The sequence below is a fragment of the Mastigoproctus giganteus genome, chromosome 4 (assembly GCF_048544385.1).
Source record: "Mastigoproctus giganteus isolate SK-2022 chromosome 4, ASM4854438v1, whole genome shotgun sequence".
NCBI lineage: Eukaryota > Metazoa > Arthropoda > Arachnida > Uropygi > Thelyphonidae > Mastigoproctus > Mastigoproctus giganteus.
The window spans coordinates 59669615-59688845 of record NC_143578.1 but is presented as its reverse complement, the minus strand read 5'-3'; the positions used below and the strand labels follow the sequence as shown (position 1 = coordinate 59688845).

At 38.1% G+C, this 19231-nt stretch overlaps 1 protein-coding gene across 1 annotated transcript in view; it reads left to right on the top strand.

Moving 5' to 3' along the window:
* The window catches only part of LOC150086760 (uncharacterized), a 429070-nt gene that overhangs the window by 321508 nt on the left and 88331 nt on the right, over nt 1–19231 (top strand). The gene's annotated exons all lie outside the window — the stretch shown is intronic.

The following is a 19231-nucleotide window of genomic DNA, read 5'->3' as shown; positions in this document are numbered from 1 at the left end:
TAAAGCCACAAATCTTCAGGAAAATAGCCAAAATAATTCCATATATTAATAATTTTGTCTAAATATTAGAAATGTTGGCTATTTAAGATATATAAATATAATTCTTACTTAAATTTATTCAAACTATCCACTTCCACATCACGAAATGGTAGTTCTCTCTGGCTGAAAGCAAATTTTCGTATATCTATCATGCAGTCATCCTTTTTCATCTTATGTTCCCTATGTATGTCATCCAAGAAAGAGTAAGGCTGCAATTAGCAATTAGTTTACTCAATTCATTTAAAGTTTCAAACACTTAAATCGGGTCTCTTTGTAGGTGTCTAGTTTCCAAGTTCTGCAGATTTCAGAACTGGAGTCTTTTGTGGTAAGAGTATCCTTGAGTATCCTTTTGTTTCCTTGACTAATCTGTTTGCTCTTTTCTGCGCCCATTCAAACAATCAAATCCAATAGATCCACGTCCTTAAAATGAGGCTTCTAGACCTGTATGCAGCGCACAAGATATGGCCTATCCATCACCTTATACACCAGGATAATCATCTTCTTGTTTCTGCTGGCAAAATATATGTTTATCATTGACAAAACTCCATGATCTGTTGTAGCAGCCTGTCTGTTCTGTTCCAAAAACTTCATATCAAACTGTACAATTACCCCTAGATCACTTTCATTCCCCAGCATATCGAGTGTGATACCACCTAATTGTCCTGGGATTACTACTGCCCATATGCAACACATTGTATTTATCAATGTTAAAACTGAATTGTTATGTTTCTGCCTAAGTTTTCTAAGATGTGTTTCAGAATTCGAGCCATGTGGGTGGCAATACATAGTTAAATTTATTTATTATAACTACTTAGATTTCACAAATGTAATGTTTTGACGTAATACATATAACCACTTAGATTTTACAAATGTAACATTATAAAAATTCATATAAACATAATTCAATAGGAGATAAAACTCGATACTGAAATATATATATAGTGTTATTACTGCATTGGGATATTAATAACTGAGAGTAAAGAGGAGGAGAAACTGTTGAAGATAAACACAAGAAAGGCATCTGGGGTAGTAGTAGTAGTAGTAGTAGTAGTGGCACATGATGCAAGAAAGCAAGTGTAGGAGCTTATGCAGCATCAGCCAAAAAAAAAAAAAAAAATCGCACCATTCCCTCCAAATGCCTGTCCAGTTCGTCCTTAAATTTATTTAACCTATCAACTTCCACAACAACAGATGGAAGTTTGTTCCAGCAATTAACCACCCGCTGGCTAAAGGCAAATTTCCGCACATCTATTCTACATCTGTCCTTTCTTAATTTGAACTTATGTCCCCGTAGGTTGGTAATCTGAACAAGTGGAAGGATCCCATCAGAATTCAGCGTGCTCAACCCATTCAAGGCCTTATAGACCTCAATCAGATCACCGCGCAGGTGCCTAGTCTCCAGCCACTGCAATTTGCAGAACTTAAGCCTCTCTTGGTAAAAGAATCCCTTCATTTCCCTCACCAATCGTGTTGCTCTTCTCTGTACACGCTCAAGCAAATCTACATCCTTCCTAAAATGAGGCCTCCAGACCTGTACGCAGTACTCAAGGCGTGGCCTGACCATTGCCTTATACAGAGGGAAAATCACCTCCTTTTCCCTGCTAGCAAAATTCCTATATATCATTGACAAAACCCCATGACCCGCCCTAGTAGCCTGTCTGCACTGCTCAGAAAACTTCATATCTGACTGCACAGTTACTCCCAGGTCTTTTTCATTTTCTACCACCTTAAGTGTAGTACCACACAGTTGGTACGTTTCTCTGGGGTTACTTCTACCCATATGCAGTACTTTGCATTTGTCAAGGTTGAACTTCAGTTGCCACTTCTTAGCCCATCTGCCCAAATTATCTAGATCCTGTTGCAGTAGCACACTGCCATTACTGTCATTAACAACCCTGCCAACCTTTGTGTCATCTGCAAACTTCGACATTAAGCCTGATATACCTTCATCAATATCATTGATAAACACACAAAACAACAGTGGACCCAACACCGAACCCTGTGGGACTCCACTAATAACATTAGTCCACGAAGAGCAGCACCCATTGATTACAACCCTCTGTCTTCTCCCACTTAACCATCCTTTTATCCATTGTAGCAACTTACCCTTAATACCATTCTGCTCCAATTTGTACAGTAGTCTTCCATGCGCAACAGTGTCAAAAGCTTTCCTGAAATCCAAGTATATGATATCAAAATTATTTTTTGCATCCAGTTCCTTTGTGACCACATCATAATAACCAATCAAATTTGTCAGACAAGACTTTCCCTTAACAAACCCATGCTGTGTTTGAATTATTGCTGCAGTCTTGTCTAGATGATCCTGCAATGCATCTTTAACCAGCGACTCCATTATTTTACCCGGAACAGAAGTTAAACTAACTGGTCTGTAATTACTCGTGTCACCCTTCGATCCACCTTTGTGAATTGGGGACACATTTGCACATCTCTAGTCCGTGGGAACCTCCCCTGGGTCCAAGGATGCTCTCATAATTATGGCTAAGGGTTTGCTTAGTTGCTTTGCCGCCTCCTTTAAAATAACTGGATAGATCCCATCCACCCCAGGTGCCTTTCTTATGTTTAACTTCAACAATTTCTCCTCCACTTTGCTCTCAGTTATTACAAAATCATTAAGCACACTGCTACAATTTGATAACCTTCTTCCATTTTCAAATTGTAATAATTCCTCACGTGTGAATGTAGATGCAAAATACTCATTCAGTTTGTTTGCTATTTGAGCAGGATCATCAACAGTCGAACCATCGATGTCAAGTGGACCAATCATATTCATCCCCTTCCTTTTAGAGTTTATATAAGTAAAGAAATCCTTGCTGTTTTTCTTAGCATCTTTTGCCAAAGATTTCTCGTAATCCGCCTTCGCCTGCCGAACCTCCTTTGTGACCTGATTACAGACTAGCTTATATCTGCCACAGGCTTCTGCGTCACCTGATAATTTATATGCACCCATGCATTTTTATTCTCTGTCACGAGTCTCATTAGTTCATTTGACAACCATTTAGGCCTAAACCTTGAACGATATTTCTTAATCGGTATATAACGTCTAGTAGCTTCCACGATTAATTCTTTGAATGCTTCCCACTTAGAATTTACTGTTTGTAACATCGTCAGTTGATCCCACTGTACAGAATTTAAAAACTGTCTGAGACCACTGTACTCCCCTTTACGGAAGCAAAAACCCTTTCCTTTACCCCTGACGGTAGTTACCTCTTTGAGTAAATCCCACTTCAGCACACTGTGATCGCTGCAACCTAGTGGTTCCTTTATCTGCAAATTCTTAATACACGAATGATCACTGCTGATAACCAGATCAAGAGTGTTACTTTCTCTGGTTGCCTCTCGAACATGCTGCTGCAGAAAACAATGATCCAATAAATCCACAAAAGTCTGACTAGTGTGTGAGTGACCAACCCACAAGTTCCAGTCAATATCTGGGAAGTTAAAATCCCCCATTATAAGACATTCTGATTTACTGGCCCACTCTATTTCTCTGTACAATTGTTCATTGTTCTCATTCAAGTCATTAGGCCTATAACACACTCCTACTCTTATTTTTCCTTTCGCAGTGCTTATCTCACACCAAACTGACTCAACAGAGCACTGTTCATCTATATTAACTGGGTGCACTTTCTTTGATTTTATGTTTTTCTTAATTAACAGCCTAACACCCCCTCCCTTTCTGTCCTGTCTATCCTTTCTGTACACATTGTACTCCCCAAATTCCAGTTCTACATTCCTTATATCTTTGTGACACCACGTCTCTGCTATCCCAACAATATCCGCCTTTGATGTCTTGACCAACACTTCAAATTCATCAAATTTATTTACTATACTTCTAGCATTGGTATACATGCAAGCATACATGCTCCTATGCCTATTCCTTGTTACCCTAACACATCCCATATACCCAACTATTCCATGATGACTGCCATCGTCCCTGAAACCCCCAACACCCCTCGCTCCAGGTCGCTTCTTATTCTAATAGAAGTTGTGCAAGAATCACCTTCACCTCTGCCTGCGGTTACTGTTAAACTATTAGTCTTTGTATCCCCCCAAACTAGCAGTTTTCCGACCCACCTAACACTGCCTCGATAGCATCAGCAAATATTCTTGCCCCCTTTCTATTTAAGTGTATCCCATCCCTGTACAAGCAATCTCTCCTGTTAACAAGTACAGTCCAGGCTGAAAAAAATTCTACCCCTTGAGCCTTGCACAATCTTTCCAGGGCCGAATTGATCGACAAGGCTCTCATCATGTACTCCCTCCTATCGTGTCTGGGCAGAATTGCAGACACTTTCAAATTCAACCCTATTTCACGGCTTTTTTTCAACAGTGACCTGTACTTGTTGAGTAATTCCGCCGGTCTCCTACTCTTAATATCATTAGTGCCAATGTGTACAACTATATCACCTTTTGTGCCCTTGAAAGATGATATCCGCTCTACAACGTCATCAACCTTTGCCCCTGGCAGACATACCCTGGTCCTGTTCCACCTATCCTTTTTACAAAGGATGTTCCCCGTTTCCCTGACAATAGAGTCACCAACAACTACTAGTTCCTGTGGGACCAGCGCAATCTGCCTTGGAGGTTGCCGCTGTGTTGCGTGATGACCAAGTGCAAGCTCTGGTGTTGATGTGGGCAGCCGAGAGCCTGATGGGCCCCTCAGTTTAGATCTTTCGAGAGCATCCACCCTGTCGTTCAAACTCTCATATAGGCCCATAACAACGCTGAGTTGTCGCCTGATTTCCTTACACTCCTTACATCGCGCACACACAAAGACATCCCCCATGGCAATATCATGTTCCGTTCCAGAGAGTTCGGCAAACATTTCACAAGCTGCACATTTTTTTAGGCTGTGATGCGTTGGAGAATTGCCCCCCTCAGTTCTCCCCCGAGTCATAGCACTCCTGCCAGTTTGTGCCCGTTGCTTTGCTGCTCTAGTCTGGGGCATGGTAGTTTAAATTAATAAAATCAATAAATTAAATATCAATAGTATTTGAATAGAAACTATTAAATAGAAACAGTGAAGCGTATTACTATATAATTATGCGTTAGAGCTACCTAGCTACCTCAATTAAAAAATTTGAATTCCCTACCACTATATCCAAAAACAATGGCTACAAAAATGGAACGAAATAACAGTTTTACCTATCGTAAGTAAAATCCACAAAAACTCTTTATCTAAATTAAAAATAAAAAATAACCAGCGTAACTATAACTATATGACTACGTATTAAGTACAATATAAAATAACAATCATGTAAATAAAAGGCAAACACTTATCGTTTTTGCGGAGCCTGTAACTGACAGCTGTAACTTTTAAAGAGATTCAGCGCCCTCTATGGGATGGGATCTATCCAGTTATATTAAAGGAGGCAGCAAAGGAAGTAAGCAAACCCTTAGCCATAATTATGAGAGCTTCCTTGGACTCGGGAGGTACCCATAGACTAGAGATGTGCAAATGTGACCCCAATTCACAAAGGAGGATCAAAGGCTGACACAAATAATTATAGACCTGTGAGTTTAACTTCTGTTCGAAAATTAATGGAGGCATTGGTTAAAGAAGCACTGCAGGATCATCTAGACAAGACTTCAGTTATAGCTCGGACACAGCATGGTTTTGTTAAGGGGAAGTCTTGCCTGACCAACTTGATTGGATACTATGATGCAGTCACAAAAGAACTGGATGCAGGGAATAACTTTGATATTATATACTTGGATCTTAGAAAGGCTTTTGATGCTGTTGCACATGGAAGACTGCTGCACAAATTGGAGCAGTGTGGCATTGGAGGCAAATTGCTGCTATGGATAAAGGGGTGGTTGAGGGGGAGAAGACAGAGAGTGGTAATCAATGGACACTGCTCATCGTGGACTAATGTTATTAGTGGAGTCCCTCAGGGCTCAGTGTTGGGTCCATTATTGTTTTCTGTATTTATAAATGATATTGATGATGGTATATCAAGCTTAATGTCCAAGTTTGCAGACGATACAAAGGTTGGCAGGGTTGTTAAGGATGCTACTGACACTATGCTACTGCAACAGGATCTGGAAAGGTTGAGCAGATGGGCTGAGAGGTGGCAAATGAAGTTTAACATTGACAAATGTAAAGTATTACATATGCGAAACAGCAATCCCAGTGCAGCGTATCAACTCTGTGGTACTACACTGACAGTGGTAGAGAATGAAAAGGACCTGGGGGTAATTGTGCAGGCAGATATGAAGTTCTCTGAGCAGTGCAGACGAGCTGCAAGAGTAGCTCATGGTGTCTTATCAATGATATACAGGGATTTTTCTAGCAGGGATAAGGAGGTGATTATTCCCTTGTATAAAGCAATGGTCAGGCCACACCTTGAGTACTGTATACAGGTCTGGCGACCTCATTTCAAGAAGGATGTAGAGCTGTTGGAATGAGTACAGAGAAGGGCAACAAGATTAGTGAATGGAACAAAGGGTTGCTCTTACGAAGAAAGGCTTAAGTTTTGCAAATTACAGTGTCTGGAGACTAGGCACCGGCGAGGTGATCTGATAGAGGTGTATAAAGCCTTGAATGGTTTGAGCATGCTCAATGCTGATGGGATTCTTCCTCTTGCTCAGAATAATCACCTGAGAGGGCATAAATTCAAATTGAGGAAAGAATTTAGCCAGCGAGTAGTTGGTTGGTTGGTGGAACAGACTTCCATCCCTTGTTGTGGAAGTTGATAGCCTAAATAAATTTAAGGCTCAGCTGGACAGGTATTTCGAACAAACAGAGGGGTGAAGTGGAAGTGTGTTTTTTTTTTTTTTTTTTTTTTTGGCTGATGCTACATAAGCTTGCTTTCTTGCATCATATGCCTCTACTAATGCTAATGCTAATGCTAAAGTTTAGTGTTATATTTTTAATTGTATTGAAATTGAATTGAAATCATGCCTCAGACCAGAGCTGCAAAGCACTGTGGGAGTACTGTGGCTCAGGGGAGAACTGACGGGGTGGTTGTTCTCCGAATCACAGCCTTTTGAAATGTACTGCTTGTTTGATGTTTGTGAAGCTATCAGGGATGGGACATGATATTGCCAAGGGGAATATCTTTGTGTGTGTGCTCAATGTAAGGAGTGTTAGGAAATTAGGCGCCAACTCAGCAATGTTATGAGCCTTTACGAGAGCTTGAAGAACAGGGTAGATGCCCTAAAAGGATTTAAATCGAGGGGCCCATCAAGTTTTTCAGCTGCCTACATCAATGCCAAAGCTTGCACTTGAACATCAGTCAACACAGTCGCAATCCCCAAGGCAGAATGCACTGGTTCCACAAGAACTAGTTGTTGTCGGTGACTCTGTTGTCAGGTAAACGGGGAATATATTATGCAAAAAGGATAGGTGGAACAGGACCAGGGTATGTTTGCCCAGGGCAAAAGTTTATGATATTGTAGAGCAGATATCATCTTTTAAGGGCACAAAAGGTTATACTGTTGTACACGTTGACACCAATGATATTAAGAGTAGAACGGCAGAATTACTTAGCAAGTACAGGTCAATGTTGAAAAAAAGCTGCGAGTTAGGGTTGAATTTTAAAGTGTCTGCAATTCTTCCCAGACAGATATGATAGGAGGGAGTATATGGTGAGAGCCTTGTCAATCAATTTTGCTCTGGAGAGATTGTGCAAAGCTTATGGGGTAGAATTTTTCTCAGCTAGGACTGTGCTTGTTAGCAGGAGAGACTGCTTCTACAGGGATGAGATACACTTAAATAGAAAGGGTGCAAGAATATTTTCTAATGCTATCGAGGCAGTGTCAGGTGGGTTGGAAAACTGCTAGCTTGGGAGTGGGGGATACATGGACTAATAGATTAACAGTAGCTGCTGGCAGAAGTGAAAGTGATTCTTGCACTGCTTCTATTAGAATGAGCAACAGCCTGGAAAACGAGGTGTAGGGGGATTTCAGAGACTGCTGGGAGCCACAGAGGAACAAGTAAATACATGGGCTGTGTTAGGATAGCTAAGAATAAGAACAAGTGTATGTATAATTGCATGTACACCAATGCTAGGAGTTTAGTAAATAAATTTGACGAATTTGAAGTGCTGGTCACGACATCAAAGGCAGATTTTGTTGGGATATCAGAGATGTGGTGTCACACAGATATATAAGGAATGCAGAATTGAAATTTGGGGAGTACAATGTGTACGGAAAGGATAGACAGGATAGAAATTGAGGAGGGGTTATGCTATTAATTAAGAAACACATAAAAGAATTGCAGCCAGTTGACATGGGTGGACAGTGCAGTGTTGAGTCAGTTTGTTGTGACCTAAGCACTGGGAAATCAAAATTGAATGTAGAAGTGTGTTCTAGGCCTAATGACTCTGATGAGTATAATGAACAGCTATACAGAGAAATAGAGTGGGCTAGTAAATCTGATTGTCTTATAATGGGGGATTTTAATTTCCCATATATTGACTGGAACTTGTGGATTGGTCATTCGCATAATAGCATGGTTTTTGTGAATTTATTGGATGATTGTTTTCTACGGTAGTATGTTCAGGAGGCAACCAGAAGGAGATACTCTTGATCTGATTATCAGTAGTGATTCTTCATGTATTAAGAATCTTCAGATTAAGGAACAACTAGGTGGCAGTGATTACAGTGTACTGATTTACTTAAAGATATAATTACCGTCAGGAGTAGAGGGAAGGGTTTTTGCTTCCCTAAAGGTGACTACAGTGGTCTCAGACAGTTTTTAAATTCTGTACAGTGGGACCAACTGATGATGGTACCAACAGCAAATTCAAAGTGGGAAGGATTCAAGAAATTAATCGTGGAAGCTACTAGGCTTTTCATACTAAGAAATATTGTTAAAACAGTTTCTTAGTTGTTCAAATATTGAACAACTAAGAAATATTGTTCAAAGTTTAGGCCTAAATGGATGTCAGATGAACTAATGAGACGTGTCAGAGAAGAAAAATGCATGGGATACATATAAATTAACACATGACACAGAAGACTGTAGTAGATATAAGCTGGTCTGTAATCAGGTCACAAAGGAGGTTAGGCAAGCAAAGGCAGATTAGGAGAAATCCTTGGCAAAGGATGCAAAGAAAAACAGTAAAGAACTCTTTACTTATGTAAACTCTAGAAGGAAAGGGATGAATCAGATTGGTCCACTTAACATTGAAGGTTTGGCTATTGATGATCATGCTCAGGTAGCTGATAAACTGAATTTTGCATCTACTTTCACACATGCAGAGTTACTCAAAGAGGGGAATGCTAGAAGTTTATCAAACTTTCCTAACAGTGAGGTAATTTTCCTTGGTGATTTTAATGTTCACAACTCCAAATCGCTTCCGTTTTCTAGTCACACCAACCCAGCTGGTCGAGATGCTGAGGCTTTTGCAATTACTAATGACCTTGCACAGATGTTCATTTACCCACAAGAATACAGGACAATCCTAACCATACAGCCAACACGCTTGATCTTTTTCTCACAAACAACCCTTCTAAGTACACAGTTGAAGTGAGAGGTCCTTTAGGCACCTCAGATCACAACTTGGTGATTGTGTCTTCTTCAATGGAGCCTTTATCTCATGGCTATTCCCAACCTCATATTGTTTGGCATTACAAGAATGCAAAATGGGATGACCTGCTAGATTTCTTTTCTTCTTTTCCTTGGTCGGATTACTGTTTCAAAACTTCTGATGTCACTGTTTGCTCAGATCGTGTCAGTGAAATTATTCTTGCAGGAATGGAATCCTTTATCCCACACTCCACTTTAAAATCTCATCCTTTATCTAAACCTTGGTTTTCCAATAAATGTGCTATGGCTGTTCAAGAGGAGAACGTTGCATATCATAATTGGCTTGCTTCTAATTCTTCAGTTTCATTTTCTGCCTACACCAAAGCTCTCAACAATCGTAAAGCAGTTATTAATCAATCCAAACTAGAGTTTGAACAGGCTAAGAGTAGAAAACTTGCTTCTTGCACTAATTGTAGCCGAGCATTCTGGTCTCTTGCCAAAGCTATTGACTGCAACTTTTGCCCATCTCTGTACAAACCAGATGGTTCTGTTGTCACTTCAACCAAGGATAAAGCTGACCTGCAAGCATCCCATTTTTCTTCCAACTCATGAATTAATGATCTTGGTAAAACACCTCCCACCATTCTCAACATGCTCCATTCAATGCCTCCTGTGGTCTTCCGTCAAAAGGATGTCAGAAGGATTTTGACGATTCTTGATGCTAAGAAAGCTCCAGGTCCCAATGGTATTTCTCCAGTTGTTCTCAAAACCTGTGCTCCTGAACTTACTCCTATTCTTTGCCGCCTTTTTTCACTTTCTTATTCCAAAGGTGTTTTTCTTTCTGCTTGGAAATTTGCTCATATTCAGCCAGTTCCTAAAAAGGGTGACAAATCCCTCCCATCCAATTATCGTCCCATTGCAATTACTTCCACTCTTTCTAAAGTAATGGAGAAATCAATTAACTACCAACTCTTAAACTACCTAGAAACCTTCCGTCCGATCAATGATCGCCAGTATGGATTCCATCAGTGTCGATCCACTGGTGATATTCTGGCTTATGTTATCCTTCATGGACTAATTTCTCGGAAAGGTTCGGTGAAACACAAGTAGTTGCTCTTGACATCTCAAAGGCTTTCGATCATGTTTGGCATAAAGGTCTTCTAAACAAGCTTCCATCTTATGGTTTGCCAACTGTTTTTAGTAATTGGTTATCCAGTTTTTTCTCTGATTGCTCACTGAGGGTGATGGTAGATGGCTCTGTCTTTTAACTTCTCCACTAATGCCGGTGTCCCCAAGGTTCAGTTCTTTCCTCCACTCTTTTCCTCTTGTATATTAATGACGTTCTTCTATTGACTGGAAATCCTATCCATAGTTTTGCCGATGATAGCACATTGCATTCCACTTTCCATTTTGAGAAACCTTGTCCTGCTCAATCAGCTTCAACTTCTCAGAAATCTGCTACCAATTCCTTAAAGGCAGATCTCCAGGTAATTCTCCAGTGGGACAAAGACAACTTAGTTGATTTCAATCCTTCTAAAACTCAGTCTTGTCTTATATCTCGCAAAAATATTCTTCTGCTCCTATGCTTATCTTTGGTGACACTCCGATTTCTAAGAAAAATTATATATCTCTATTGGGGATTACCCTGACTTCTAATCTCTCTTGGCACAAGCACATTACAAATATTGCTTCCTCTGCATCTAAAAAACTTGGTTTTCTCTTTCACTCTCGGCGTTACTTTTCTTCCAAACAGCTGTTCTTTACAAATTGCCAAATCGTCCTACCATGGAATATTGTTCCCACATCTGGGGTTGTGCCCCCAAAACCTCTCTCAGGCTTCTTTATTCCATTCAGAAGAGGGCAGTTAGGTTAATTAATGATTCATCTCTAACAGAGTCTCTCCACTCGCTGTTTCATAGACTTACTGTTCTGCTGCATGCCTCTTCTACAGATATTTCCATGGGCACTGTTCTTCTGAATTGGCTTCTTTAATTCCCGCTCTCTCTTTCAAAACAGTCCAAACACGTGCTACCACCAGCCAACGTCCATTTACTGTCCAACTTCAAACTCACAGAACCAACTTTTCATCTTCCTCGTTTATTCATTCAGCTGCTGTTTTCTGGAACAACCTTCCTTCATATGTATTTCCTGAAAATTACAGTCTACAGAAGTTCAAATCCAATGTCAACAAATATCTTCTTTCGTCTTCTCAAACAACTCCAACCCAAGCACGGTAGTATATACTATAGGTTCTAATACCTCTTGTGTTTAGGGTTTACATAAAAAAAAAAAAAAAAACTCTAACAGGGAGCTAAGTGATTTAGTAATAACTGGGAGCAAAGTGGAGGGGAAATTGTTGAAATTAAACATAAGGAAGGCACCTGAGGTGGATGGGATCTATCCAGTTATATTAAAGGAGGCAGCAAAGGAAGTAAACAAACTCTTAGCCATAATTATGAAAGTTTTCTTGGACTCGGTGGAGGTCCCCATGGACTGGAGATGTGCAAATGTGTCCACAATTCAGAAAGAGGGATCAAAGAGTGACACAAGTAATTACAGACCTGTTTGTCTAACTTCTGTTCCAGGGAAAACAATGGAGTCACTGCTTAAGTGGTCAAAAAGGAACTGGAAGCAAAGAATAATTTTGATATCATATACTTGGATTTTAAGAAAGTTTTAGATATTGTTGCACATGGAAAACTACTGTACAAATTGGAGCAGTATGGCATTAAGGGCAAATTGCTGCTTTGGATAAAGGAATGGTTGAGTGGGAGAAGACAGAGAGTGGTGATAAATGGCCACTGCTCTTCATTGACTAATATTATTAGTGAAGTCCCCCAGGGTTCAGTGTTTGGTCCATTGTTTTCTGTATTTATTAATGATATTGATTGAGGTATATCAGGCTTAATGTCTAAGTTTGCAGACGATACGAAGATTGTCAGATTTGTTAATGACACTTAATTGTAGTACGTTGCTGCAACGGGATCTAGAAAAGTTGAGCAGATGTGTTGAGAGGTGGCAACTGAAGTTTAACATTGACAAATGTAAAGTACTGCATATGGGTAGCAGTAACTCCAGAATAACGTATCGACTGTGTGGTGCTACACTTACAGTGGTAGAGAATGAAAAGGACTGGGGGGTAATTGTGCAGGCAGATATGAAGTTTTTTGAGTAGTACAGATGATCTGCCAGAGTAGCTCATGGTGTCTTGTCTATGATATACAGGAAATTTTCTAACAGGAACAAGGAGGTGATTATCCTCTTATATAAGGCAATGGTCAGACCACACCATGAGTACTACATACAGGTCTGGAGGCCTCATTTTAGGAAGGATGTAGAGCTGCTGGAATGAGTACAGAGAAGGGCAACAAGATTAGTGAATGGAACAAAGGATTGCTCTTATGAAGAAAGGCTTAAGTTTTACAAATTACAGTTTCTGAAGACTAGGCACCTGTGAGGTGATCTGATTGAGGTGTATAAGGCCTTGAATGGTTTGAGCAAGTTCAATGCTGATGAGATTCTTCCTCTTGCTCAGATTCCACATTTGAGAGGACATAAAATTCAAATTGAAGAAAGACTGTTGTAGAATAGTTGTGCGGAAATTTGCCTTTAGCCAGTGGGTGGTTGATTGCTTGGGCAAACTTCCATCTGCTGTTGTTGAAGTTGACAGCTTAAATAAATTCAAGGCAGAACTAGAGGATGGGTGAAATGGGAAGTGTTTTTTTTTTTTTGGCTGATGCTGTATAAGCTTGCTTTTTTGCATCATATGCCTCTACTAATCCTAATTCCTATCAGTACCTGGGCTACCAGCTTTTGACAAACTTAGACAGTGAGGTTGATATGCCTTCATCAGTATTGTTAATAAATATTGGAAACAGTAAGGGCTCAGCACTGAACTCTGAGAGATTCTACTAATAACATTAGTCCAACCACACTGCTCCAATTTTTATGGCAGTCTTTCATGTAGAACAGTGTCAAAACCTTTACTGAAATTTAAGTATACAATGTAAAAATTATATATTACATCCAGTTATTTTGTTACTGTGTCATAGTAGCTAATCAGATTTATCGGACAAAATCACCCCTTAACTAATCTGTGCTGTGACTTCCATTTACTTCCCTTCCTATCAAGATGATTCTGCATTACTTCTTTACCCACTGACTTCATTATTTTCTTTGGAACAGAAATCAAGTTTACAGGCCTCTAATTACTCACTTCTCTCCTTTATCATCCTTCATAAATAGGAGAGACATTTGCACCTTTCTGACCTATAATGACTTCCCTGAATCCAAGGATTCTTTCATAATTATGGCCAAAGGTTAGATTCACTTATTTCTTTTGTTGTTTTTTTAAAAATATAATTGTATAGATTCTGTCAGTGCCAGATGCCTTATTTACTTTTAATTTTAATAATTTATTTTTCACTTTCTTCTCAGTTATCACAAAAGCGTTTATCTCCCAGTTATAACTTGGTATACTTATGAGTATTTTCATTGAATAAAAACTTTTTTAAAAGTTTTAAAAAACCTTTAAACCTTTTTTTCAATCTAAAATATTTAGTTTCTAGCAATCTGAATAGAATCATCAGTAGTTATGCTAGTCATATATAATAGACCAGTGTGGTTTGGCCTTTTTCTTCTAGTGTTAACATAAGCAGAGAATTTTTGCTCCTTTTTTTTCAAAAGAGTTCTCGTAATGTATCTCAGTTGCCTAACCCCATAGTGACTTGACTGCAGACAGTTTGTACTTACTGTAGGTTTCTGTGTGCTCCCTATTAATTTATGATCATCCAGTGCATTTTTCTTCACAAGTCTCATCAGTTCATCTGACATCCATTTAGGTTTAAACTTTGAGCAGTATCTTTTAGTTGGTATAAAAAGCTTGGTGGTTTCTATGATTGCTGCTCTGAATTCTTTCCATTTAGAATTTGTAGTTGGTAACCCATCAGTCCCACTGAAAGGGGTTTTTAAAGTAAGACCACTGTAGTCACTTTAATGAAAGCAAAATCCCTTTCCTCTACTCCATTGACATTAGTTATACCCTTAAGTAGATCCCATATTGATATATTATGATCACTGCCATCCAGTAGTTCACTTTAATGAAAGCAAAATCCCTTTCCTTTACTCCATCGACATTAGTTATACCCTTAAGTAGATCCCATATTGATATGTTATGATCACTGCCATCCAGTAGTTCCTTTTTTTTTTTAATGCATGAAGAGTCACTGCTGATAATCAGATCAAGGGTATGCTTTCTCATGTTGCCTCTCTATCGTGTTAGTGTAGAAATAGTCATCTAATAAATCCTGAAAATTTCTGCTTTGGTGTGAGTGATCATCCCACAAACTCCAGTCAGTATGAAAGGAAAGTTAAAGACCATCATTATAAGACATTCTGATTTACTGTCCTTCTGTTTGTCTGAGTAGTTGTTCATTATACCTATCACAATCATTTGGCCTATACAGCAGGCCCCCGTTATAACGCGGTTCACTTTACGCTGATTCACTATAACGCTGTTCTTATATTATAACCCGTATCTGTATTATAACCCGTATCTGTGTCGTTATAGTGATCTATAACGCTGTTACAGATCACTATAATGCTCTTTTACATATTGCATTTTTGGCATATTTAATGAAATCGTTTCATTTGATGGAGTCGATAGCTTGAAAATTAATATAAAAATACGGTTAAAACGTTTCCCACGCCGACCTGAGAAATATTCCCACGCTCAGTGAAATTCTCTCGCGCGCTAATTTAATTGCAGTACAGTGACTTGTTACGTAGTTCGGAGATCAACATTTTAAAAAATTATCACGTATATTGCTTGTAATATTTGCATTATATGCATTTATCCGAAGTCTAGTCATCACTCAGTACCATATCAGACATCGTGCGAAATGGACAGTTTACTTGAACATTGTATCATAATTAATGCAACCAGTGCAGTTACATTTTCGAAGAGTTAATAATGGCCGATAAGAATGAAAAAGCAACAACACCTGAGCGCAATACGAAGACTATAAATGTAAGGAAAAAGACTGAATTTGAAAATCAAATTAGACGTTTTGAAGCGAATCGATTCCGGTCAAAGACAAGCGGATGTGTGCCAAAATTTAGGACTTGCAAGTTTAACTGTAAGAACAATTATAAAAAAAAATAAACAATTAATTTTAGCAGCGGGAAAGATAGCTGTTCCACTACAAGCAACTAGGGCTAGGCTGGCTATTAGGATTGAAATGGAAAGACTAACTAATTTTATTCAAGGTAATATCCAATGCAGAATTCAGTTGTTAAATATTATAAATAATAAAAAAGAGAGAGAGATTAGCCTATATGATGATCTGAAGAAAACTCACCTAAAAAAAAAAATTGGAACCATTTAAAACTAGTAAGTGCTGGTTGAATAGATTTAAAATCTAGGGAGAAGCCGCAAGTGCAGATCAAGGAGCCGAAACTTTCAAAAAAGAACTTGTTAAAATTATTGAAGAGGGGTATTGCATGTTATACTTCTCAACAAGTTTATAACATAGATGAAGCAGGACTTTTGTGGAAATGAATGCCTAAAAGAAGTTTCATATAGAAAGAAGAAAAAAAATGCCAGGTTTCAAAGCGGCGAAGGATCGGTTGACTTTATTGTTGGGTGGTAATTAAACTGTGGGGATTTAAAATTAATACCCCTTTTAGTTTATTTGGAAGAGGGCCAAAGATCAACCAAAAATCGACACATTTTTCTTAATTAAATTCATCAATTAAATTAAATCAATTAAATTCATGATTTTAATTGGAATTTTAAGTTTAATTTTGATACGTAAGTAGTTACCATATAATTATATACGTATGTAATGCAGAATATTTTATATGTACAAATATTTGAATATTAAATATTTTAACTGATATTTGTGCATCTTTTCACTACCGTTTATTATTGATTACGAAATAGCCTATGGCACCGACCGCAACTCACAAATACATATGTTACCTTATGAGAATGTGGCGCTCGCTTAGTGCGGATTCACTTAGCGCTCTGTTTTTCCGGAATGCATTATCAGCGTTAAGCGGGGGTCACCTGTAGTAGACTTCTTTATCCCTACAATGTCTGCATTTGATGACTTGACCAGTACTTCAAATTCATCAATTTTTTTTACAGTACTCCTAGCATTAGTGTGTACAGTCAATTCTGCTATAACGAGCATTTTAGCAACACAAATTTGTTCCAACGTGACTGATATATTAGGAAACAATGCAAGTATAATGTGATTTTCGCATTGGCTTGTGTGTGATTTCATCTGCGAGTAACATCAGGTGAACGCAAAACCCGGCACCGAGTTGAATGTAGAGACCTCGCAGCAATACATACAAGTTTATGAAGCTTAAAAAGTGCAAAATGTCAAATATGTGAGAGCTATATTTCCCATTTACTGTAGTTGTATTGGTCGGAGATACACTGTTATCATTTGTTGTATTCACAAGATAATAAGTGATACTATTGTAGGCCAACTCATGTTTTCAGGACTCACATTTTTCTGTTCGAACAGACATTTCGCGAGGCTTGATAGCATGAACAGAGGAGCACATTTCTGGAGGTCATGACACGTATTTCACGTATTTCACCATAATAACGTAAAAACTCACAGAATTCCAGCCATCGTTATTATCGCAAATGCAATAAGATCAAGTTTACCACCTGTTTATAATATATTGCGCTAACAGAAAAGCCCAGTAACCCGGAAAGTGCAAATTGTTTTATGGCAGTGACCACCAGAAGTGTGCTTTAGTAAAATGTGTGCTTGCGTGGGGTGATAATAGTGAGTTTTCGCCTTATCCGTGTGAAGTTCTTTTCAGAAAATTTAATTTTGACTGTTATCATGGTGCCAACTAAGAGAAGTGACAGCACTACTAGTAAATCTACCAAGAAAAGGAAAGCGATCATTTTGGATTAGAAACTTAAAATAATAAGGATGTACGAAAATGGCCAAACATTAACAAGTGTCGCGCGGAATTCAGATTTGTCAGTGGCAACAGTGAACACAATAGTAAAGTAGAAAAACAGAATATGAGAAGTGGTGAAGCGATCGGCACCAATGAAATTAACTATAATAACCAAGGCTACAAAATACAAATCAGTTTTTACAGTACGATAACATGCATTTTTTTCTTCCTTTTATGTTTTCTTTTCTTATGTGCCACTGGCTACTTCACTGCTGTCCCCAGATAAAGTTTTTAATTGAACTAATTAAAAATATATAACTGTTTTTCTTCATTCGTCTGAGGATATTATGTGGTTTTTGTAATTTTGGCATATCAAAGATATAGTAGCAATATTTTATTAGTAATTTCCGAGTTAGTTACGTAAAACTTGACTTACATAAGAGATATGTTCCAGGACTTCTTAGTGAAGTCCTGGAACATATCTCTTTTGTATGTCTGGGACTTGCTGTATTTTTGGATTAACCGGGAAATCGATTATCCCTGAACTTTATTTTACCATCTATCCCCGAAAATCGAGAGTCTCCTGTCCTTTGAAATTTAATCCTAAAGCTACTTTTTTTCTCAACATTTTCCTATACATGTTAAATAAATTTTCAGTTCTCTTATTCTTATCATTAGTGCCAACAAATACAACATTATCACCTTGTGTGCACTTAGAAAATGGTAACTGCTCTACTATAATAATAACTTTAGCTCCTTGCAGACATACCCTGATTCCTTTCCATCTATCATGAAGTGCCCTCCCTGAAGGTTTGTCATGCTGTGATAACCTTATTCTTTCAGTTCTTTTGTATTACTTTGATTTTAGTTAATTTCTTATTTGGAAGTCTGTGTTTTTCTACAGGAATGGAATTCTGAAGTGTTTGTGTGTAACATAGGCAGCAGTATCATATCAACTTTGTAGAAAGCTGTTGGCTTTTCCAATGGTGAAAGTAGGCTTTCATTGTTTATTTTAATTATTGAAAAATTTAAGTTTTTGAGGTCTTTTTATTAATATTGCTGTTCATACCTCTTAAAGTGATTTTATTCTAGGTTAATTAAGCTTTCATCTGGTAAAAGATAAACAAATAAGAGAATCGTGGGTTATTTCAAAGAAAATAAGCTTAATAATGGTATATCTTCTTATTCAGACTAAGGCGCATTTAGGGCTAGAGCCTCAAGCTGCGAACAAATTTAGACTATGTATATGCCCGTTGTGAAGGCATTCACAATATGAGATATAACCTAAAACGATGCCACCTTAAAAATTTTCTGTTTATTCAGAAATGGCTGTGTATTATGATGCTAAGCACTTTATATACATACATCTTCTTATTCATTAAATTGAAATTTAATCACATCAATGAAGATATCCAAATTCATACATTGAGTGAGTGCAGTTCAAAAAAAAAAATTGGTGCACAGAGCATTTACAAAATATAACTGTCGTCATTACTGATAATAATGATGAAATTTTTTTCAATAACAAGGTTAAAGCATGTTACAGTTTCATGAGAAAAAATATGGTAGCCTAGATCTTTCACTGATTTTGACATGATACTTTTGTATTCATTTTTACTAAATTATTTATTTTTTACGTTTTTCATGAGTGGTAATGTTGCTAGCACTAGACAGCCAGTCACACAGAGTATCAGAAGTTATTCAGCATTATGATTTCTTTTAATCTAAAACTAAACAGAGGTGAAAGTGATTCTTGCACTGCTT